At 40.4% G+C, this 25,394-nt stretch overlaps 1 long non-coding RNA gene across 1 annotated transcript in view; it reads right to left on the bottom strand.

Annotated features, from left to right (window-relative positions):
* Positions 1 to 459: 459 nt before the first annotated feature.
* LOC140323988 (uncharacterized) overlaps positions 460 to 25,394 on the bottom strand; it is a 430,128-nt gene continuing 405,193 nt past the window's right edge. The window contains exon 5 of the long non-coding RNA XR_011919468.1: positions 460 to 747. This is a non-coding gene — a long non-coding RNA (uncharacterized lncRNA). The remainder of the gene's footprint in view (positions 748 to 25,394) is intronic.

The raw sequence follows: 25,394 nt of genomic DNA on the forward strand, positions 1-25,394 counted from the left end.
TCCAACAGACAGGCAAGGGAACTGCCCTTAGTTTTAGTTATTTCCACCTTTTCTCCATGCCATTGTAAAAGGAAATCTCCCAGACAGGCAAAACTCCTTAAAGGGGTCTTCAGGTAAGGTCCATCTTTCCAATGTTGTTCCTCCCACAGAACTACTAAGCAAAAAAAAAACATGGGCGAAAAAAATTGTTAGATATTTAACATTGGCCAGTTTCTAAAGTGAAAGGGATTATGCCATCCTTATGTTGATGGAATCCTCTGGAATTCTGAGTAGTCCAAATCTCTTGTGAATATGCCACAGGACCTTATGGAGTTACCTTCTCAATAGATCTGGGCTTTTCAACATTCTCCAAGAACTGACCTTGAATAGGTGGACTTCGAGTATAAAGGTCCAGTTTAACCAATTTCTACTCTCCATTTACACTATAAGTCATGTTAAGAAGTTGTCAGCACTCACCAGATCGGCAGAACTCGTCGACCTCTGGATGGACCATATCTTTCACTCGGTTGCTGTAGGACAGTCTGGAGTCTTGGTCATAGGCCTTTAAGGTTTCGCTGGAGCTGTAAGACTTTTGGGGTATCTTATCATCACTGTCGGCCGAAGAACTTGTGTATCGGCGCTCAGTGTCGCGCCTCCTGGTTAGGGATCGGTATGGTTTCCTCTCTTTTACATCCATGGCACGGTCCTTCTTCTCAACATTGAACAGAATTGGTCTTTTTTTTTTGAAGAGAGGAATCCGTGATGTTTCTGAAAATGCAAAAATTAAAAAATGGTTAAAAATTAGCTCCAGATTGAAATGTATAATAATCTTAATGCATCTATGTGTTTATATAAGGTAGAGCTGCCACAACTGCAGCCAGAAGCTAAAATGAGTGTAGTAGTATGCTTTAAGCTGCTTCTAGTTCACCCATACCAGTTATTCAATCATTAAATGACAGTACATCAAACCATGACAGTGAATTAGTGTGGGCTCTGGCATTTGACCAGATAAATTGTAACGGAAATACTGCAAGGTCCCATCCAACGGGTGAGCAGGCCCAAGAACTGTATTTTGGCATTGGTGTCAATGTGATATGCCACCAAAAACCCTCTCTAAAGAAGCATGACCAGAAATGTAAGGAAGCCTTATTCTGACCATCAATGGAAGTGGTCATTGGGCAGTTTACAAATGATTGCCAATGTAAGGGAGAACCAAAGGTCATTTGCCACCAATCACCAATGTAGAGGGGGCATTTTACTGTTAATTAATATATATATACTGGTGGGCAATTTTCCACCTATTACCAATGTATTTTGACTGACCGGCAAGGGGAAATTTCTCCACTGACCACTATTGTAGGGGGACATTTTTTCTCTGATCACCAATATATGGGGACAATTTTCCTCTGACCTCCATTGTAAGGGGATAATTGTCCTCTGACCACCAATGTAGGGGAGAATTTTCTTCTGCCCACCATTGTAGGGGATCATTTCTCCGCTAACCACCAAAGTAGAGGACATTTTTCCTCTGACCACCATTGTAGGGGATATTTCCCTTCCAACCACCAATGTAGGGGAGATTTTTCTTTTTACCATTTTTGAAAGAGGAGATGTTTCCCATGACCACCATTATAGGGGGACATTTTTACGCTGACCACTAGTATGTGGGGACATTTTTCCTCTCACCACCATTGTAGGGGGACATTTCCCTTCTGACCACCAATGAAGATCAGCATTGTAGGAGGGCATTTTTTCATCAATGACCAATGTAGTGGACATTTCTCCTCTGAACACTAATGCAGGGGACATTTTTCCTCTGGCCACTGTTGTAAGGGGATATTTTTTCTCTGACCACCAATGTAGGGGGACATTTTTCCTCTGACCGCCATTGCAGGAGATCATTTCTCCATTAACCACTAATGTAGGGGACATTTTTTCTCTGACCACCATTGTAAGGGGATATTTCTCTTCTGACTACCATTGTAAGGGGATTTTTCTCCTCTGATCACCATCATAGGGGGAGATTTTTTCTCTGACCACCATTGTAGGGGTGAATTCTCCTCTGAGTACTAATATATGGGGACATTTTTCCTCTCAACACCAATCTAGGGGAAGACATTTCCATTCTAAAAGGACTCCATACTCAATACCTATTTCAGGTAGCATGGATCTAGGGATGTCTCATTTGGCAACCCATGTATTTATTATTTTAGCTTTAACTAGGTGATTGCAATGCTGTACTACACATTTAAGTTACAGTAATGATTAGCAAGGGGTCCTTGCTCCCTAAAAATATTTACACCCTGGCAAAAAGTTTGAGAAAGGTTGGTCTGATCTATTACTATTGTCGACTGGATAGTGAAACCCCCTTAACAGAAAAGGGCCCATATCAGAAAACTCCTTTCTGTACCTCGGTACCGGCTGCAGTACTCATTGGTCAGACTCCCATTAACATCTTGCATTTTCTTGAACACCAGAACCAGATATATATGTTTTCACGTCATGCAACCTTTCAGTTTAGATTTCCTTATCACACATTTTTACCAACTGTTTACATATTCCAGGAACATGTGCTTCTTACATGCTAAGCATATGCCTGTAATGTGATTAGTTTCCTTACGTAATCAAATACACTCCAGTAACATATGTGCTTCTCTGTACCACCATAAGGCCATTAATAATAATTATCAGCAGAGTGACATGCAGATGTGTGGAATAACCCCACAATTTCATTAAGATTCATTGCAATTAAGGTCAGCAGGCCTGACAAACCACACATGCCAACCGGAGAATTACAAAACAGCTTAATTCAAACATGATTATTTTTGCAAATACATGTAAAAGAGATCCTGAAGCTCCAGCCTTCCCTTCAGTCTTGCACTGTTGTACCAGCTCCTCTCTTGGGCTAAACTTGCTATCTCTTTTGTTCACAATGGACCTGAAGTTTATTAAAGTTCTCCAAGACTGAAGAATGTAGATCATTATAGGAAAACCTGGGTGAACCTGGAATACATTTGGTCTAGGATTAAAAATATTTGTCAACTAAAAGCAAAAGAGCAAAGAATTTTAAGACATCCATTCCAAGTTTACTGGATCACCCAGGTTCTTCCATGATAGTCTTTCTTCTCCAGTCTCTGAAAGCTTTGATAAATCAGACCCATTGAGAATTAAAAGTTAGACAGAGCTTGCCTCATTTCCTGGCTACAGGACATCTAGCATGGTTTAGCCCCTCTTTCCCCAGTCTGACTGTCCCTGGCCTGCCTCTTTTTTTTTCATTGTTTTCAATGATGGAGGCTCAGCATCACATGTGGGCATTGCTAAGAATGTCCTCTCCTCTAGAGTGATACCCACCCATAAAGGTGATTAGTTTTTCCATAACTCCTTCCAAAAGCCAGCCTACTTCTTTCATCATGGCTCAGGATGTCAAAAAAGTCCTCAAGGATGGTGCCCTTTCTTCACCCTGCCAGACTTACCCTAAAGTTGATTCCTGGTACTGTTTCCCACAATTATTAAGCTTTGGAAATGAAGTTATGATTTGGACTTCATGGTTTCATGATTTGGCTATCACGGTAGGAGCCTTTGCATTACTTTGTTGGGGTATACAGTTTTTTTGAGTTGGTGAGCCGTGTCAATGGTCCATCTTCTCATTCAAGTGCGCTTTGAACAAATATCCCTGTATTTCATTTTATGATAATCTACAATTAATAAACCAATGTCTTCGATTCTCTTGAAGAGTCAACAGTGAAACGCATTGAGATGTGGGAGGAGATACTTGTATTTAGGACATTTGGAAACTGACAATTTTCACATGCTGACTGTCACCAATGTGTTTTTGAATTCCTAGAAATTAGTTTTTTTCTGTAGACTGAGAGGTTCAGAGAAATAAAAGTAGGGGTTTGTTGGCATTTAAATACTTGTTTTTTGAAATGTTTTTAAAACTCATTTGCTAATAATTGGCAAGTGTTTTTAATCCTGGACCACATCCATCCAAAGTTTGCTGAATCACCTGGGTTCACCTATGCCAGTGTACCTTTACAAGTCTCAGAAAGCTATAAAAAAATCGGTCCCGATGTCTTAGATTAGGTCAATGAAAAAAAACCTTATCATAATAAACACAAACCATGATGTTGAAATGTAACATTCACCCCTCAGTAGCGGTTATTAAAACATGTACACGCCAACAGGCCCAATTTTCACATTAGCAGCCTGCACCAACGTTCTTTTCAAAGGCCACTGAGTTACGGTAGACTGGCTGGCTCTACTTCACTCCGAGCAAACTTAATTAACGGCGAGAAAAACATTACCTCACATCAGCATCACTTTATAAATAAGAACTGCTTTGCCTTTACTTGGCGGAGCAAGAGGCCGGACGCTGAAAAATAAATGAAAAGGCAATTTGTAAAATAGAATGAAAAAAAAATGGTAATATTAAGTGTGTATATAAATATTATCCAAGTGTGAACAGCACGATATCGGACAAGAACAAACATGAGCCGTACTGACAGCCTTTTATTACTTGTTAAAAGGGCAAAAAAAAAGCCCTTAAATCCGCTCGCACACGTAATAAAACACTTTCGTATTTCCTAAACATACTTGAGAAGGCAATTGAATCTCTGTTAAGTAGCCTATTTTAATAATAAACAGTAATCGCGGTTTTATCACACACCATTTAACTTGTGCAGGGGCTGCAGCTCCCTCGGACGACAAGATGGATGAAGCGTTTACACGTAAGCGCTTACACAAACACGGCTCACACCTGGCCTTCGGCCACGCCGCCAATGAAGGTTTTATTAGGAAAATTGTATTTTCGCCTGGTTAATGAACGGTTCGGCCTCAGTCGTCAAGCTGGCACCGAAGGCATTTATAAACAAAGCTTTAGTGGAATGCAAATCCTAGTAATTTGTGGGTTGAATAAAGAAACGAGGCAAGTAGAAGCTTGGGATAAGACATGCTCACTCTAGGACTGGGGAGAAGTGTTTTTTTGCAACAGGTTGACTTTGTCAGTTTCTAGGGTTATTACCCTTTTACCTCAAAGAAGCCCTTGAAACAATTTTCAGATCTTGAGGAACCCTTGGTCCTTTATTGGTGAAGAATGCTCCTTATATTGGTGGCCAGTGGAAAGTTTCCCCTTACAGTAGTGCCCAGTGTAAATTATGACTCTTCGATTTGTGGCTAGTGAATAAGAATGCCCCTTACATTGGTGCCCAGTGGAAAAAACTACTCTCACATTGATGTTCTATGGTTCGAATGACTCTTACATTGATGACCAACAGGAAAAAATACTCCTATGTTTGTGGCCTCTTAGGTTGGTGGCCAGAGTAAAGAATGGCCCTTACATTGGGGGTCAGTGGAAAGAATGTCACTTGTGTTGGCAGCCTTCCCAGTGGGAAGAATGAGCCTTTCAATGATGCCCATGGTAAAGAAAATCCCTTATATTGATGATCATTAGAAAGAATGTCCCTTACATTGGTGGCCTTCCCAGTGGGAAGAATGGGCCTTAAATTAGTGCCCAGTGGAGAGAATACCCCAACATTGGTGCCCAGTGGAGAGAGTGCCCCTTACATTGGTGGTCAGTGAAAAGAATGTCCCTTACATTGGTGGTCAGGGGAAAGAATGCTTCTTACATTGGTGGCCAGAGGAAAGAATGTCCCTTACATTGGTGGTACTTGGAAAGAATGTCCCTGGCATTGGTGGCCTACACAGTGGGAAGTCATACATTGGTGCCCAGTGAAAAGATTGACCCTTACATTGGTGGTCAGGGGAAAGAATGCTTCTTACATTGGTGGCCAGAGGAAAGAATGCTCCTTACATTGGTGGTAAGTGGAAAGAATGCTTTTTAAATTGGTGGCCTTTCCAGTGAAAAGAATAGGCATTAAATCGGTGTCCAGTAGAAAAAGTGCCACTTACATTGGTGACTATTGGTAAAGAATGTCCTTAAGATTAGTGGCCTTCCCAGTGGGAAGAATGAGCCTTACAACGGTGCCCAGTGGAAAGTATGCTCCTTACATTGGTGGCCAGAGGAAAGAATGCCCCTACATTGGTGGTACTTGGAAAGAATGTCCCTGGCATTGGTGGCCTACACAGTGGGAAGAATGGGTCCTACAATGGTGCACAGTGAAAGTAATGCCCCTTAAACTGGTGGTCAGTGAAAAGAATGTGCCTTACATTGGTGTCCTTTCCAGTGAAAAAAAAGGGCCTTACATTGTTGCCCAGTAGAAAAAAATGCCACTTACATTGGTGACCGTTGGGAAAGAATGTCCATAACATTGGTGGCCTTCCGGGAGGGAAGAATGGACCTTACATTGATGACCATTGGGAAAAAATGTACCACTTACAAGATGTTTTGCTGCTACACTGGTGTGCCTTTATAACTAGGCAGAAATTTCTGAGTTAATCCTGCCTATACTGGCTTCAGGGCTATTAAGCTCTGAAGAAAGGGAAGGGGGTGTTTTGTCACCAAAACACAAAGGACATGCATGTCACTTCCAAAAATTATGAACTCTTTCCCTTTCTATATCTTTATTCTAAACTAAATCTTGATTTATTCTAAACTTTATCTTGACTAATACCATAAGGTAGGACATCCAGGATTTGAACATCCACATCAGAGACATTGCATTGTTAATATTCTACTCTGAACTTTTGAGATCTGAGACTCAAATGTAGTATTTTGGGATTTCTGTGTTTACTCACAGTGAAGGTCTATGGACAGCTAGCATTGGGTTCCTATATTTGGTTTAGGAGAAGTGTTTGCCCCAGGACACTAAAAGCACCATCAGATGGGAGGCCACAGCTCATGGAACCTCCTGTAATCTCTGATGGAATCGTGGTTGGCTGGTATAGACAGTAGTGAAAAAGTGAAAATATAAGCAACACGTGAGAGGATGACTGAATATACATTGCCATGAAAGCTTTCCATGAAGAAAATTAGGTGATCTCTGTCAGGCTTGGTGTCATGCAAATAAATAATTACATATAATTAGGGAAATGTTAAAGAACATGCCACAGTATGATCTCCTTAATGTTTTAGATGGTTGTCTTTTATTCTAGAAGATGATTACTTTTTTTTAGGCTTTGGATTTAAGCTATTTATTTTTAATCCAGCTTTCAAGAAACTCTATCAGCAAATCATTTATTTCAACAAAAATCTTCCAATAAAAAGATAATGGGAATAAGTATTTTGCATGGAGAATATTTCATACGTATCGCCTACTTGTAAAATCTTCCCTTATGTAGACATCTAAAAGCCTCGAAGTTCCTACTGGGAGCCATCTTTGATCAGATGTCAGCAAGCCCGGCAAACGTAGTCACAGCCATCACTCACACCCTATTCATTTCACTCCTTCCCTTCAGATGTAAAACAGATTATATAGGGAGGTGAATGGTGAGTCTGAGGAGCTGGGCAAGCACAGTAATTAATAGGATACTCTCCGAAGACCTATGCTATGCTATGCTATGCTATGAAGTGCACAGAGGCAAGGAGTTTGTGCTGAGGACTGGACTATGCCTGAAATGGTCAAATTATCTTGCAAGGTTAAAAGTATGTTACAAGTGGATAAAAATTCTTTATGATAAAAAAGATCTACAAGTAAAAACTGAACATATTTGACATTTCTGTGTAATTTTGTTTAGTTGGTTTCTATTAAAATGACCAGGTCATCAGAGGATGACATAAGAAATACCAGCTTTGTAGAGAGGAGGAACCCTACTTATCATTCTTGGAGCCCATGTCTTGAAAAGCCACCACTTTAATGACCTATATTAGCCTTAGGTACAAGACCAGTCGGATGGGTCAAATACCCCACCACATGCAATGCTTTCCCCCAATCTTTCAAACACCTTGTAATTACCTACAGACCAATGGAAGAGACCACTGTGTGCAGAAGGAGGTGCAGGTATTTACATATCTAGTAGGGTATAACACCTGCAGAGACTGAGGAGCGGAAAAGAAAGGTCTTGAATACCACAGGCCACCAGAAGGGTAGCTATAGTCCTTCTTCTACAGGGCTGGTTCTTTATGTAAGTCACCGTGTAGTAACATGTTCTTAGGAACTGCTTGTAATGTTCAGCTAGTCCTAACTTTCTAGGAGGTGCCAATGAGCATGTAAAGGGGTGGAAAGAAAACTTGTCCAGAAAATTTTATGATGTTCTACAACACATTTATTATCATAGATCACTTAGGTGACAGTTCTTGGAGTGACAACAGTGGACTATGCCGATGGCGGTCTACACCAGGGGCATATATGACATCATGACACCACAAAACCATAACTCGGAGGCAAGGACAAGAAGTGCCTAAACAAGAACCCTTAAGGTGGAACTAAACCCACTATTTTCACCTGTCCCTGTTTCTTTGCAGGACCCCACTAACTTCTTCTTTCTTTTCCTGGAGATGGTCTTAGCCACCATGATTGGCAGACCCGGGTTGATGGAACTCTCATGCAGGTGTTCAGGAGTTCATTCATCTCCAGCACACACAAGGAAAGTTGGGGTTGCTGGATAAAAGAATTTACAATATGGGAAACCACTTTTGAACTGAGGTCTTTAGGCTTCAATGAGATTTTATTGATTGGGTCAACATTTCCCCTATATCCACAATCCATGGGGTATTCACAAATCTAAAACAAGATTACATTATGAAATCCCTCCTAATGGGATTTTCCTGACTGATTAAGGCCGTGTTTTTTGTGTTGGCTCTGCAGCTGCGTTTCACCGGTAAATTACATGCCGCCGATTGTGACTGATCCAATGTCGGGCACATCCGTAAAAAATGACTTTCCTGCCTGGAGCTCGTAAATCTTTCTAATTTTTGACACGTATGCTAATATGATTAATGGTTAAACCCACTCTGATCACTGCCAGCCGACCACACATTGAAGAAAAAAATAAAGTGAAATGGTAAAGCTGGACTGATAAAATCACAGGGAAAAGTTATTCTACATACATCTGTGGTCACTATAGACAGTGAGCTGAAAATTAGTTCAAAACCCAACTGGACCTTTAGTTTCAATGGGTTATATAAAGTCTAAGTGCATCAGAACCAAAAGTGTGCAAAGTCTTAAAGTTTATTTACTTTATAAAGCCACTGCCAGCATGGTGCAAAGAAGGATCATTGTTCTCTGTGTGGAAGCAGTGGTTTCTCTGCACAGGTTTTTCGCACTCCCCATTAGAATTCAAAGGGAGCATGAGATTTGTAGAGCTATTGGCTGGACTCAACAGGGTTTATGTTGGGCCTCTTCATCAAGACTACAACTTTCAATGCATAGGTCCTTCTCTGTAGCATGCACCTGCTCCTGAATGCTTTCTAAAAAAAACTACCACTACTCCATTTTTCTCTATTTATGGAAGGGGCACTGGGTATAGGGCTTTGTAGGGGTGCTTGGCACCATCCCAATCCACATCCCTACCAATCATGGTGCATGTTCTAGCCCCCCTATAGGTAGAAGAGCTCAGTGAAGCTTGGTGTAATAGCCATAGTTTACCTGTTCCAGATATTGACAGATTCAGCCCAAGTTAGGATTGAAGTCCAATTCGCAGAGTATGGCAATTTGACATAAATATTCACAAAAGCCAATATTGGATCTAACAGATATGTCTGCTGGCGCTGGAAAAGCAAGGCTACCAAACATTCCTTCGCTATGTCTATGGAGGGACCAGGGAGCAGCGGGATGGGAAGGAGGTTTGAGATAGTGCCATATACCTCAGCAAGGAATTACTTGGTAATCCTTCCATGAAAGTCCTACTTCAGGCATTTCCTGTTACAGAGTGACAACTCTCCCTAATATGCATCTGTCCATCTGTGTTGTCACCCTGTAACACAGCTACTGATGGAACCTACAAGTGGCACATCGGACAGACATGGGTCACTGGTGTCACCATTGGAACCCCAAACCAAAAAATGTCTTGCAGCAGCTGCTGAATCAAATGCATGAAGACAGGAAGTGCATAGAGACTGCAAGAGATTATTTTGCAACAAAGATAAAAGGAAAACATAAAACAGTATTGTTTTAAAAAAGGGGGCAATCTTTACATTCTTAAGTGTTAAATAAAACTAAATACTATTCACAGCAATGCTGTCTCAGAGATTTTATTGCATGGTCTCTGATGTAAAAGATTCTAAAGCATATGTGTCTTTGTTCTCTATACCAGCCAATCAAATTCCTCCTTCTATTCCAAGTCTGAACAAGAAGAGGGTCTGATTGGTAAACCTGTTGATAAGATATGGTCACATGCTGAATGGAAGGAGCTTTGGATGATATTGGTGGCCAAAGCACGAGAGGTGGAATTGATTGGTGCAGGTGCATGGGAGTAACCAGATATATGAACAATACCTGGTGCTGCTAATGCCCCCTTCAGGAGGGGGCAAGGGGTACATCAGTACCAGACTCTATTCAGAAAGAGCTTGACTTGTGCAATGCTGAAATGTTTAAACATGGAGAAGAAGTATACCTAGTATGGGGCCCATCAATTTCTGATGGTGGCCCTGGGTGGTGCACAACCAGCATATATCCAGCCTATGAGAGAATCTCTTATTTCGTAGAAATTCACTTAAACTTCCATTTGTGTTTCCTGAATAGAAAATAAAGGGAAATTTCTCCAACTGATTAATAATAACATTATTAATAAATCCAATTGTTACCGGTAAGGCTGGCGATACCCCCACCAAGTAGAGCTAACACAACCAATGGGAGAAAAATAATTAGTTCTCTTTATATAAATAAAAGTCATTCAATACATCAATTATACCGTTTCTTGCATATACATCTGCAGTCAACAATAAAAAAAACCCTATAAACCACAACGATATTTGTGATGATTTGGGACACTTTTGCAGTCTCCTAGAATTCATAAAAAAAGTTCCTATAGGCAAAATCCCCACTTTGTTTTGCATGTATCAAAAATAAAGCAACGTACAGATATAAAGCAGCACTAATATATAATGCAGCATCTTCCATATAGATCTCATCTGATGGGATTTGGGTCAAAGAGAAGGTTTGATCCTCTGAGGAAGTGATTTTTGGAACTTTAGAAGGAATCTGCAAAGAGTCACCATGGCAACACCATTGTTTAGGCAGCCTGGGGAACACACAATGAAATCCGTAGGCCTGTGCACGTCTGCTGTATTCCCAATGATACGACCCTCCGCCATTCAATGGGGGCACATGAATAAAGGAAATAAAATAATAATGGTTGTCGCACAGTTTTAGGACCAAGTTCAGGTGTCAGTCCACCTGGAATTGGGTCATGGTACCTTAGTGACCCGGAACCAAAGTCATAAAGGCTGCGGAGGGACCTTCATCATACTTCAAGGGCATTTTGCTGTCATTATTCCAATGACAGATGGGCTGCCGGTTCCCTGATGAAGGAACTGCCGTGATAATTGGTGAATCAGTACAAAGCAATATTTATGTTCTAACGGCGACAAGATTTCAGAATGACGCACCACGGAAAGAGTTCACCGACAAATAATGCCGTCTATATTACTTTATTATTTTTTTTTACTATTTATAGTCATCAAACAACTGCTCTGTTCTGCAAATAGAAAAAGACCTCAATGTACGATCATTCATGGTATTGCTTAACTTTGAAGCTGATCAAGCTGACATTTCCATCATCACTCTTCGGATTGGTCAGTGAAAGGGTAGCAGCAGACTGATGAGTACATTCCTCTGCCCTCTCTTCATAATAGCATATACTTTGTCAATACATTTGCAAACAGATCGCCTGATTGGCTCCCAGTCCTGCTGCTCCTTTGGAGGATTTGGGGATGGAGGATTGCAGGTGGATGGTATCTGTGTTCTTATTTGGGAAATTTCTACTCAATTTCTGTCTTATCCCAATTTTTTCCCCCGCCCCCTTCTCCAAAGGATACACAGACATCAATGGAAACAATGTTACGGCAGAGTCGAGGTCTGTTAGTATTTGTGTTCTGAGTTGGAACCCTTCCCCACATCGAGCTGCAAAAGCAGCTTTAATCAGGTAGGTGCAGGTCATAAAGACGTCAATTGTAGGTCATAAAGAGGTCAATTGCAAGTCAAAAGAAGGTCAGCTGCAGGTCAGTAGTACCTGTCATGGTGCTCTGAACCATCTCAGAAGTGTCTCAAACTCATCTTAAATGCAACCAGATGCAATGCATCTAGGTGGCCCTGTAAGCAAGTCTTTGCCTATCATCATTGCTCCCGAGCCCCTATGCACAAGTCTTTAATTGATTTCCTTTTGCTTCCTGTTTAGATACAAAATTGAATAGGGAAAGCGGATTAAAGTCCTTTATGAGGACACAGACTGCATTTAAAACCCATCTTTCAGATCATTTCTAGATCCAGGCAAAACTAAAGTAAGTAGAGTTGGGATTTATTACAGGACACTTCCATTAAACTTTGATTGAAGAACATGCTAGGCTTTGTCACAGGAAAGCCCAGCACTATTTTTCACTTGTTGATTGCTTCAGTCTGGAATGCATATGGCTCTATATGAAAATGTAGATGAGTTAGGGTGTGCATTCCAACCTTTAGCTTCGGACTAACTTAAAGTGGAACTGACAAAAAAAAAAAAAAAACACCACTTACCTTTACTTCTGCAGAGCCCCTGATCCCTCTACATGCAGCCTTGAGTAATTCCTGCACCATCCTGGAATCCTCCTTCCTCCTGGGAAAGAGGAAGCACCAGGGCCGCCATCTTCTTCCGTGTTCTTTCTTCTTCTGTCTATGTCACCTGCTCCCAGACTGCACAGGCATGAGATTGGGTGATCCTGCTGTAAATGGGTAAAACATGCCGATCTCATTGCACATGCGTGATATCTACACTTTTTCTCCTATCGCAGGGAAAAGCCCCCTCTGCGCATGGGCGTGCAACAATACGTAAAGACTGAATGGGAGGGCAGAGCCTCCCGGGACACATACATCACATATCCCAGGAGGCTCTGAGTTCCTATTAGTCTTTACTGCCACGGCAGTAAAGACAGAAGGGGAGGGGCTTCCTCTTTGTTTTAGAGAAAAAAATGTATCCCTTTTATATAAAGTAAAATGGTGATAGGTCCACTTTAATCTTGTTCCGTTTATCAATAGCAGGCATTGCACTGTCTGCCTCCAGTCCTTGGGGATCACGTTCAGGGCAGGACATTCATATTCATTTTTAGGCTTTTAGGAAATTCACCATACTCAATCTATTGCTGTCTGTTAGGAATACAAAAAATTGTGCTGATCCTGGCCCATGAGGACTGCATTAGACAGCCCAATAATATTTAGGTTTATATCTAAATATGTTTATAAACAAGAGGCAATCATTACATTGCCTCTGTTTTCTTGGGTTGTTTTGCTTCTTTTACATTTTTATTTAATTTCCCTAACATCATACCGTATATAGATTGCTTTCTAAAAAGATTTTTGGATAAATTGGTGGCCAATTAACAGATACGAATTTCCTGACTTTACATAGGAATTTAGTTACAGGAAGAATAGTCAAACTGCAGATTAATTTCCCTTGAGTCCTCATGAAACCTTTTCTGTAGTTCTGCTGGTCACTTTGTCTTAACCTTCATATTAAAAACTCACTAGGCCTGTGGGCACTAGACTTGTCTCTGCAAAATGTTGAGGTCTCATTAATGGTATTCCCAGCTGTGCACCTTTAAGAGTAAATCATTTTAAATAAGACAAGCCATGAAAAATGCGTTCCTAAATGTGTGATTTAAAAGGATAGTCAAGGCAAGAAGAACTGGGTACAGTGTAGGTTGGTTGTTTATAGTGGTGCCCAAATGTACTACATGGGAATAGCTAAACCTGGTGAACTGTAGTGCTTGGTGCTTGGACTTTGAATTTAATGATCAGATCCGGGCAAGATCCTAAAAATGCAAACCCCTCCCTGCCCAACCGATCCTGCAAGTTATTCCCTCCTCCTATGGCGTTGCTTACAGCAGCAAGGGAGGCCGGGCATTTAGCTGTCTGTCCTCTGCTCTCCAGCTGGCATCCCCAGTTTCCCTTTAGCTGTGAGACTATGCAACTGAAAGGGATTTCGTGTTGCAGCCAATGAGCATAGAAGTTCCTGGCCAAATCTTACCCTGCCATTGACTACTGGCCCTTTATAGCTTCTCAGCTTCCAGGCACCAGTTCCCTGTTGTAGCATTTAGCTGAAGAACTGTAATCTGTTGGATTACCTGTTGCTGACACTACCTGGTTTCTGGACCTGCCATTGTTTGCTGCCTGGATCAACCTTTTTCTTGTGACCCCGACTTTCCTTGTTCTAACCCTTGGATACTTTGTTTGGTGGACTGATACCTGTGTATGACCCTTGGCTCTGTTTCTGGACTTGCCTTGTTGCTGGATCCTCCTGTACTGCATATCTGTGGATCTCCTGGTAATTGATCCTGGACTGGCGATTTCACTTGTCCTGCTTTTGTAGGCTCCTTTTCCTCTGTCAGCCCTCCCCAGAAGCCATCTTTTGCAACCCAAAGTCCCGGGGGCAACTGTGTGCTAAGTCAGTGCAACTAGCTTCTCCAGGCTGAGCAGGGGCTTCCTGAAAGTAAAGTGGATTGGGGGACTGGCACCTGGTGTGCTTGGTGGAGGACCAGGGCCTTCTACCAAAGATATACTACTTTAAACTCACCATCTGGGCCCTTCGCTATCACTATTTCTAGGTGAGGGGATTGCTAGTCCAACACTGCATATGTTCCCATGTCCGGCATTCCCCAACAGTCCCCCTGAACTGAGATCCCCTTTGCAGACTCCTCTTCGGGATCCTAAGAGGACATTGCTGCTTTGCACCCAATAGGAGGTTCCAATGCCATGCAGACAGGTACATGGACATCCAAAGAAAGTCAAGAGAAGTCTCTGAACTAGAGCATCATATGAATGTGGTTTTAATTAAAAAAAGACATTTTTTATTGTTATTTACAATGATTGATCCATAAGAGGTGAGTGTGAAAAGAGTAAGTGTAAGGTGCAAACCTAGACATCAGCTTTAGGTGTCTTGACATACCATCAGTTAATAATAATACACACAAAATTAATATGTGAAGAATGAAAAAAAAACATTTACTTAACCAAAAAAATAAATGACAGGTTACAGAAAATATCAGTCTGGGCCAGCAAGAGGGGCACAATGTGCAAACATCTCACAGTGTTGTTTCAAAAGTCATAATGATGATGACCATGATGTTTTAGAAGAGACCCCTATTCATAATTGCATTTCAACTGCTAAAACTCTACATAAACTAGTGCTCTCAGTCTTCCAAATTACATTCTAGTATATACACCAAACTCATATTTGGTTGACATTTGGTGACATTTATTCATGTTTACTCTGATATGACTTGTTTTGCATACAATGGGATCAGTAGGAGCAGCTATTCCTTTCAAATGATGTTCCTGTTCTGTTTGGAAATAGCAAATTATAACTCAAGATGGGCAAATGTGCTGGGTTAGTTTTATGAAAAGTCCGGTGAATTGTCCTTTAAAGTTTCCCAAATCTGACGTTTGAGCCAAATCCCACTGAAGTCTACAAGAGATGAACCCCCCATTGGATTTTTTGCCATTAAAGCCTAGGTTTGTATTCTATTGCATTCATTAGGCAGAAGAGCCTTCCATTTACCTGTTACTGATCTCATTTATTTGCTGACACCCCTTGTCCAATAAAAGTGCTTTAGTGGCCGCAGTCTCATTGAACACACTGGAATGTTCATAGTCAACCCTTAAGCTACGTACACACTTCCAATAATTATCGTTGTTAAACGAACGACGAACGATCCTGCACGATATCGGCGAACGAACGTATAGCACCGATCCTGTACATGCAGATAACGACATGATCGTTCACAGATATTGTACACACAATAGATGCGATCGTTTGAGCGATACAGGAAGTGCCGTGCACGACAGGAAGTGAACGAACGTTCGTTCATCACGCATGCTCAGACCATGGACGATCACTGAACGACCGTACACACGATAGATGGTAAACGATCGTCGTCCAATCTGATCCGCCGGTCCGGTCGTTCATTTCCAGCGACTATTCTCGTTCGTCGGCGTCGTTGGTTACTTTTTTTACGAACGATTTTTGACCAATCGATCGTTCGTCGTTCGTTCGTCGTTCATTTCCAACGATAAAAATTGGAAGTGTGTACGCAGCTTTAGCTATTAAAATGGACCTTCCCTCAGCAAATTTGTAAAATTTTAGTTCTCCCTCATCTAAAATTGCACATTTATTTTTATTCTTAATGCTCTTTTTTATTTTTTTGGGTCTTTTCATTTCCTTATTCCTTACCCAAGTAAGAATTATATATTTTCTCATCCTTCCCCTCTACCCTTTTGGGATGCCGCCATGAAGGCAACATGGCCCTGCCAAAATTATATGAATTTGTACCTGATGCTGTATATATAAGGCATATGTGAGATTTCGGTGACGTCTAGGGCCAACTATGGCAAGCAGGAAGAGTTTTGGACAAGGCAGTGTGGGATGGGACATTTATTGGAATAGCGATGTAGAACATACCAGTGTAGAATTTGCTGGCTTTGTCCATATAAGTTAATTTCTCATTGAGGGTGGAAGTTCGTTTATAAGTTAAATAGTACTAAAGTGAAATACTCTTGTGGTGGAGGGCAGAAGAAGCTTTTCTTAATAATAATGGTGAAACATTTGCTCTTAGCTAGCCTCTCAACATCCAGCCAATCACATTAAATGGTGTATCACCTTTTTCACAGGTTTTATGATTTTGTTCAAAAAGTGGTATGGCAGAAAAGACAAAAAAAACTTGGACTTTTTTAACAGGCTAATTTAACTTGAATTAGGGAGAATTAAATTAGCATTCATATTCACAAGTTTCAGTACAATATAAATGTTATAGATTTGTCATTCACATCCAATCTTCATCCAAGTGGTGCCCTAAATCTATACGGAGGAATTCCTGATAGGTTAATACAGGATAGTATAACATCTCGCCTCTGGCGCGTTTCACATAGGGAACCTACGACGAATCCTCTGGCTCTTCTACACATCTGCTCCAGCATTTATGGAATACAAGAGATTCCCCACTGCTTCTCCCTACTCTAAATTGAAGGAAGAAAACCCTGTCAACAATAGTATATTCTAACATTCTCAAAAAAAATCCCCCTGAAGCAGCCTATAGGTGAAACGTGTATGAGCGAGACATTATACTATTATTAATATTATTATTACACATCAGGAATTCCTCCGTATAGATTTGAGGCACCACTTCCCATGAAGTTTGAATGAGAGTGACCAATCTATAAAATGTATATTGTACTGAAACTTGTGAATGAAAATGCCAAATAAATTCACCTTAAAACAATTAAAACCCCAAATTTTTCGGTCTTTTCTGTTATGATTTTACATGTGGGTCGGCAGCGATTTAGAATAATTGAAGGAAGGAATAGTACATTTTGTATGATCCAGGCACCCTTACCGTACAACTCAGCTTGGTCCTAGATTCACTTCAGTTATACAACCTGGCCCTATACCCACCCCCAATTCTGTGAAATGAGCAGCAGGACACAGGTGAACTCATCCTCCTACTCGACTATCATTTTCACAAACCCAAGTACACAAAGTAAGATTGCTGGCCTTCTTCTCTCTGATTCTATGTTGAAACCTGATCTCAAGACAGAATCACATACCTGTGCATGTGTGATTTATAATACAAAGAATATATTACAATATTAAACGATAACCTTTTATGTAGGCTTGGAGTTCAGCTTTAACTTTTCTTGAGAGGAGACAGTGAGGAACACCGGACTGCAGGGAATGCAGCTGATCCATTATTAATGGGAACAAATCGAGATGCAATTAGTAAAATAATACACGGTTGACACTCAGTCTATTGGAGCTCCGTTCTCTTTCGGCTCAGCCTTCCTTTCTTTATCCTTCTCCATTCCAATGCCTCTCGTCTAACTTTGTATTTTTTTGACTGCAGGGAGATCATGTTACTGAGGATTGATTCCGCTACCTCAAAGACACACGGAGGAAAGCACTGACAGCTCTGGAAAAGAATCTTCCATTGTTCACGTTGCCAGACACCTGGAGTCAGGAATGTTCGCACCGCGCTTATTAACGTTTCCAATGGTTATAAACTAAAACATAAAAAGTTGGATGGCAAAACTCTGTTTCCTTCACAATCCCTTTTAGAAGGATGGAATAGAACTTTCATTAATTATCTTGTCAACTGTCATGTAGATCAGGTCACATGATCTGTCATCAAATGCCACTTGGAACCGGTGATGTGATCTTTGCATTTAGAATGAGAATGAGAACTGGTCATGTGATTTCCAATTTGTCAGTTAGAATGAGTCATTAGATCAATCTTCAACTCTCACTTAGAAATAGTCATGTGATTTCCCATTTGGCATTTAGAGTCATCGGACCTTTAATCAACTGCCTCTTAGAACTGGTCATGGGATTTCTGATTGGTCAGTTAGAATAAGTCATTAGATGAATCATGAACTGTCACTTAGAAATGGTCATGTGATTTCTAGGGATGAGCGAGCGAGAATAATAAGTTTAATCTCGCTGCAAATAGGGCCTTTCTCGCTTTCCAAAAATGTAAGTGAGAACGGCCTTCTGATTCGCCGAGAGGTCGAGCTCTTGCCGAGCAAGAGGATTTCCAAGGCTGCATCATAACCTAATAATAACCTCTAGTGCCCTGGGATCGCACATTCTTCTCAATGAATGCAGCCACAGTCAAATACTCCTGGATTTCTGATTTGGGATTTAGAATAAGTCACTGGATCTGTCATCAACTGCCACTTAGAAATGATCATGTGATTTGCCAATTGGCAGTTAGAATGAGTCAATGGTTCTGTCATTAACTGCTACTTAGTACCAGTCATAAAATTTTTCGATTTGTCAGCTAGAATGAGTCATTAGATCTGTTATCAACTGTCACTGAGAAATGGTCATGTGATTTGCCACTTGACATTTCGAATAAATCGGTGGATCTGTCGTCAACTGTTATTTGCAATGCTTCTTTTTACCTAGAATGTACTCTAGGTCCCTAATCACAGTAACAAAGCAACAGAATGGCAAAGGAGAGCAGGGCAAAGCATTCCATGGCATTCTGGGCATGTTCAGGGCACCCACAAAATTTGATAGGCATGATAGCTGAACGTGAGTGCTATGCTGTGCATTATTTTTCTTTTTAACAACTCATTCTGCCAGTAACACACTTCCTGTCCTAAGGTGACAACACAATGTACAACATCTATGATAGATCAAAGTTGTCACCCTAGGAAAGGTCTATAGAATACATAGAGGATGATAGGACAATAGTCCAAAAACAGAGATGGAAACAATGCAAATGATAAGCATACAGAGTACGGAGGCATTTGTTACCAAACACGATTTCCAGCCAAATCAACAATTTTTTTACACTTGAAGCAGCATTAGCTCAGCATTATTTTATGATAAGGGTATATCTAAGTATTACAATGTTTTTAGCTTTTTTGTTTTGGAGGTGCAAAGTTGAGTTTGTATTTGAATGTGGACATTTTGTTCGTTTACAAGGCCGCTCACAATTCTGTATGCTCTCAATGGGAAATTTTGCAAAATGAGCAATGCTGTGTGTGTTGGCGTTCTCCACGGCGAGTGTTTTATTTTGCTTTGGTCACCAACCTTGAATCGTGATAGAAGATGGAAATCTGAACTTGAAACATGTTGACGAGGAGGGTAAAATCCTCTATTTATAAAAAATGGGTACATTTTGTGAATAATAATTATATCAACATGTTAAAAGAGAAATATAAAGATGATAAAAAAAAGTTGATGCTGCCTGTTGGCCATTGTTGGTGAAACAAATGATTCGGCTGCTTTGAACTTCTTGTTTTCTATGCTTTCTCCATTCTCCACCGTCCTCTTTACATATTGGCACAAATCCTTCACCACCTGCAGAGCTCCAAAGATAGCTCTCAAATATTCTACCTGTGCTCTGAATGACTCCATATCCAGGTCCTGATTAGATAATGAATGAACAAAAGCACAATCATCATTGTGTTTCTTCCTTCTGTCACAAAGCTGCAACAGAGTCTGACCGCCCTTCCTTTTCCAGACAGCTGTAGCAGGTTACAGAAGGTTAATGTGAGGAGGAATTTATAACTACAACAACTGTGTCAAGCAGAGAATTAGGTCAATTATATGTCATTTTGTATGCTTTTTTTTACCAAAAGATGTATCTGTATCAAAGTGTGTGTAAAATGTGTAAAATTCGGATTGAGTTACTGAGCTCTGTAAACATTTTACAGCAAAAGATATAAAGAAAGATATTGGAAAGGTGCTTGGATCTCCAAGACGACTACACAAATGTCTAGAAACAGAGAAATTGAATTACTAATTAAATACTTGCAAATATTTCATTTGCAAGAGATAATTCATCTAGTTTAAACAGAACTTTAAGTTAAAAAAAAGTAAAGCTCATGATCCCTTCACAAACTGAGCTATTTGGGTTCTGAGCTGTCCCAGCTTACATATTCTTTCTGGAACAGACTGAACAGCGAGCGCAGCCATTCTTTCGCCTTCCTCTGGGTGCTTCTTCATGCGTCACCTGATCCCGTACCGTACAGGCATGAGATCAGGTGACATGGCTTCCTCAAAATGTGCAATAAAATGTAGCAATCACGCCAAAGTAGCATTCCATAGCCTCCTGGTATACATGACGTATATATCCCAGAAGGCTGTGGGTTTCCCATTCTGTCTTTACTGCCGCGGCAGTAAGGACAAAAGGAAAGGGGTCCGGCCCCTGAAAAAAAAAAGGTAAAACCACCCTTTTAAATAAAGTAAAAAATGTAATGAAAAATCCACGTTAAAGAATGAGATGAAGCTCTGCTGAGTTCAAACATCCAATAACATGCAAGGAAAAATCTATTTTTTATTCGATTTCCTTGTATCTGTTCGGCGATTCCTTACTGAAGTGCTACTAAAGTGAATTTTTCTTTAGTATTGGGAAAATTTTGCAGAACATGTTTATTTTTTTCATCCTGCCCCTAGTAAATAAAGGACAGAAATAGAAAACCCAATTCTTCATTCCCTGCGGCTCTGTTCTACGTTCACCCGTAGGTGCCCTTAGTTGGCTATTCACATGACATAAAGCACAGACTATCTAAAAAGGAAAAGCAGCACTTTCTAAAGCTGAAGTGTAAATTCTGTACTTGGTTATCTTCTTCTCTAATGGCAAAGACAGTTTATCAGAGTACTTTAGTGATTCCTGGAAAGGCGCACTTCTAGCTAATGGGTCCTTGTGATAAACAGTCTTTCCAGAGATAATTACAGCAGGAAAATACAACTCACAATGATATTGTTGTTCTTCTTTTGTCAGATATGGCGAGCTTACCTTATACACAGACTTCTGCTAAAAGGTAACTGTAAAGTTGAAAGGACTCATGCACATTTCAGACACCTACAGTCTATAGAAATATATTTTAAGAGTTATAATGTAACATAGGATGTTGTGATCCTCCCACCTCCACTGCTTTATATACTTGCATCTATTAGTGATTGAAAGAAAACCTTCAAAACTTTCAGTTCAACAATTCCGTGTCACTGCCCCACCCCCTCTCTGTACCCTGTACTTATATTGGGTGTATTATATTACTGAACGTAAAGTTAGCATCACCTCTTATGAATGCAAGATTGATATTTAGAATGACTTAGTAGGTAGCCTATGTCCTTTGAGTCAGCTTAAGGGAAACTGTAATAGTTTATTTTTCTTTTTAAATTGCTATACAGTTGACAATCAAAAATCCGGTCATCGATAATCCAGGTTCTTTCAGTTTTCCAGTATTAATTTTGGATTGCATTTTCAATACAGGGACTGTAGTACACTGTTTGGCCACTAATGTTTTGATGGCGCTGTTCTGCAGAAACTGCGGTTAGGTCTTGCTTGCTACACTAAATAAACGTTGACGTCCCTGGTGACTGCTCTTTGTAACTGTGCCAGATGTCCACGGGTGCTGCGAGAGAAAGGCTTCCTGTGTGTGGTAAGTATATAAGTAAGTAAGTGTATGCCTTCAAAAATCCATCATTTTCAAAAATCCTGCCCACCTCAGGTCCAGAGTTTGCCAGATTTTTGAATGTCAACTGTATCCATAAAATCTTTGTTCCCTAAATAAAGCAATCATAACACATTACAGTTGTACCTCAGACTGTCTCTCTCTGATTGCAACCCCAACTAATACAGTGATTGGAGAAAGGATGGATGGGTAGCCTATTCACTTGCATGTTTTAGCTATTGAGAACTATAAACATGATTTTTGTTTTTAAAAAAAAGCAACTAGGGATTGTCAGGTAAAAAGAACTTGAACGCCTCCTGTTGTCCGGAACTTTAACAGCGACAATTGCAAGCAGGCAGTACAGGGATTGCAGAAAGGAGGGATGGGTAAGCAACTTTTCTAGCTCATTCAGTATTGTATGTGTGTTTGAGCTATTGAATACTATGAACAAGATTTTTATTTTTCAACAAAGAAGTTAAAAATAGTCAGTTAAATAAGAACTCAATGCTCATTCTGTTGTTTAGAACTTTAACAGTGAATGTGGAACTACAGTTCTGCATTTTATGCAGGAAATTTCTTATTGTAGAGGGGATAGATAATGTCCTTTCTGCAAAAAAAAAAAAAAAAAAAATACTTACCTGCCTACGTGCAACCTTCTATTTGAAATACATAGCGGGGTGCTGTGATATGCCAGGTGAATGAATAAACTCCTGCAGGAGTTACATTAGCCTTGCTTAGCCAATCAAGATTGCCGAAGATCTGATACTTGGAAGCAGAGTGAAAGAAGAGGGTGGGGCTCATGCCAAAGTGAGGACAGATCCACTGGACGGATGTATATACCGATATCTATCCATATACTGTATATGGACTTGGGCACATTATAAATTCCCTTTGAATGCTATGAAGTTTCATAAACTTAGATGATAATAAAATGGTTAAAATATCTCTCTCTATTTTCTTATTTCATTTTTTTTAATGAAAGGAATTTTTACAACAGCAGTTCAACAAACCAGAAGGAATGGAGTTTCACATAATACCTCCAGATATTGAGATAAAGCAATAAGACTTTCTCCGCCAAGTCTTTTTTTCACCTCTTTTCCCCCAACTTTTCACTCTCAGACTCCCGGCTGATTTTTAGCTATGGCAGTTCATATTCTTCTCAGCCTCCCTGCGAAGGCCCAAGCGCGGTGATGGGCGTAGATGGGGCTCCCGAGGGCCAATTCATCAAAGTGGAAGCAGTGAAGCGAGTCACTAAATCAGCTTATTAGCACGCAGTGAGTGTGCTGCGGATACGCCGGGGCCAGGGGAAGGAACTGCATGGAGACCAGTAAGATTAGAGGTAAAACCATGATTGAAGATGACCTCTGCCGTTGAGCAATGTACCGGGTGAAGATTAACACCCTATTTCCCACTGAACGATAAATAGCTAATAAATACAAAGGCGCTCAATGATTTTTCTCTGTGCTCAACGGCAGAAAAAAGACCCAAGGCAGTGTGGTGTGAAGAACACAATCTATTATATTGGATGGTCTTCAGTGTCGATACCATTCTAAAGGACAGGTGTGGGACATGGCCAATGAAAACACAACAGAGGGTCCAAGCCAGCTCTAATTATGTCTACAAGCATATGACAGTCCTAGAAAAAAATTGCTCCACCCAGGGGCCTGCACACAATCCAAAAAATGGCACCGGGATGTAGCTGTAAGCCATTTTTGGATTGCATGGAGGCCCCTGTGTGCAGCAATTAGGAAGGAGGTCTTCTACATTCTGACCTTGTTCATTAGAAGCCAACACAAAGCAGGTAACCCAACTTGTCTGCTGAATCAAGAGCAAGCTTGGGAACCGGGGAAGAGCTTCCAATAGGTCATAGCACTGGAGGCAAGCTGCAGGGTAAGTTATCACCAGGGACTATTCTGGTGAATATTTATAACTAGCAAGGTAGTCCATGGATACATTATGTCTAAGCTATGTCCTTGGTCAAAGGTCTTGTGTAACGGAGCAGAGAACTCATTGCTAAAATCTCCGAATTCATTGGTAGTTATAGCGATTGTTAAACAAATGGAAGAAAAGTTTCCCTGTGGTGTAAGTTACAGTAATATAATCATACCTGGAAGCTTTCAAAATTGGTGCATCTGAGATTGAGGTGGTACAGGGGGAAGGGCAATGAGAGGAACAAACAAGCAGTGCTCAGCTAGTGGTACATATTGGAGATTAGCAATGCTTTGACAATTCTGAAGGTGATTAAATTACATAGTACTATGGCTTGGGTGCTTGGCAATAGGTTTGGGTTTTGGCTCCAGTTCTGTACCAAATTCGACTTAAACATCGGTCATTTGGTCCACGATAATTATTTATATATATGGCTATATGTACTAGTGTATAGCATTGGGCACCATACTTAGCTTGACAATGCAAAAACAAATATAGTCAATTTTCGTCAATGTTTCGTGATTGGATTTGGCATTGTGCCATTGGCTATACCTGGCATTGTTAATCCAGACACTGCCTAGCTTTTTTTGACAAATTTTAGATTTTACCCAGTCCCTTTTGTTGTGCTAATGAATTTTATAACATGGCAGCGTGTCACATCAGTCTCTTGTAATCTTCTGTAGCATAGCAGCAGTCGTTCAGTCACTGATGATGTATCAACATTCCCTGAGGGTATGCTATGACATAGTACAACAAGTGTAGCAATGGTCATTCCATCATTTTTAACATGATCCAAACATTGGTTTTTGCCAACAGTATTCCTTAATACATAATTGTTTTCTCTTGGTAACAGAAATGTTCTCATAGCACATAGCAGCACCTTGTAGCAGCAAGCACTCATTGGGGCTGATGTATTAAATGGATTTAGGCTGGGGACTTACAAAGGTGAATTTACTGAGCCTAGTGAATACGGAGAAAATGTACTTTGTAAAGAATAGCTAATCACGTCCAAGAAAAAAAAAATGGATTTTTGCTTGCGCAGGATTGGATGATTGAAGGTGGAAGAGCCTCATCTCCGAGTGAAATGTCCCTTGTAAATAATTCACCTTTGTGAACAACCTAAATGCTATTGTCTTGTAACATGTGAGAAAATTCTATCAGTAGTCACATAGCAGTTTAAATATAATGTTATACCCCACAAGATTTTATATACAACCGCCTGTTCTAGTGAAATAGTAGCCATTATTCTCATTGGTTGTTGCTTTTTAGGAGCAAATCTTCATTATCACCATCGTCAAATGAAAGCATCCAGAGCAACCCTCAAAATTTGCTTCATGGTCAGCCAATGGCAACAATAAAACCTGCCAGAGGCATCAACCCTTCCTTTCTCAACCCAAAAAAACTTGCTGAAATTGCACCTCTACTGCCTAAATCTGACCAATCCAAGTAACGCAGCTCTAAAATAATTTACACACCATATAATTTAATGCAATAAAAATAAAA

This window comes from Pyxicephalus adspersus, chromosome 1, assembly GCF_032062135.1.
Source record: "Pyxicephalus adspersus chromosome 1, UCB_Pads_2.0, whole genome shotgun sequence".
Lineage (NCBI taxonomy): Eukaryota > Metazoa > Chordata > Amphibia > Anura > Pyxicephalidae > Pyxicephalus > Pyxicephalus adspersus.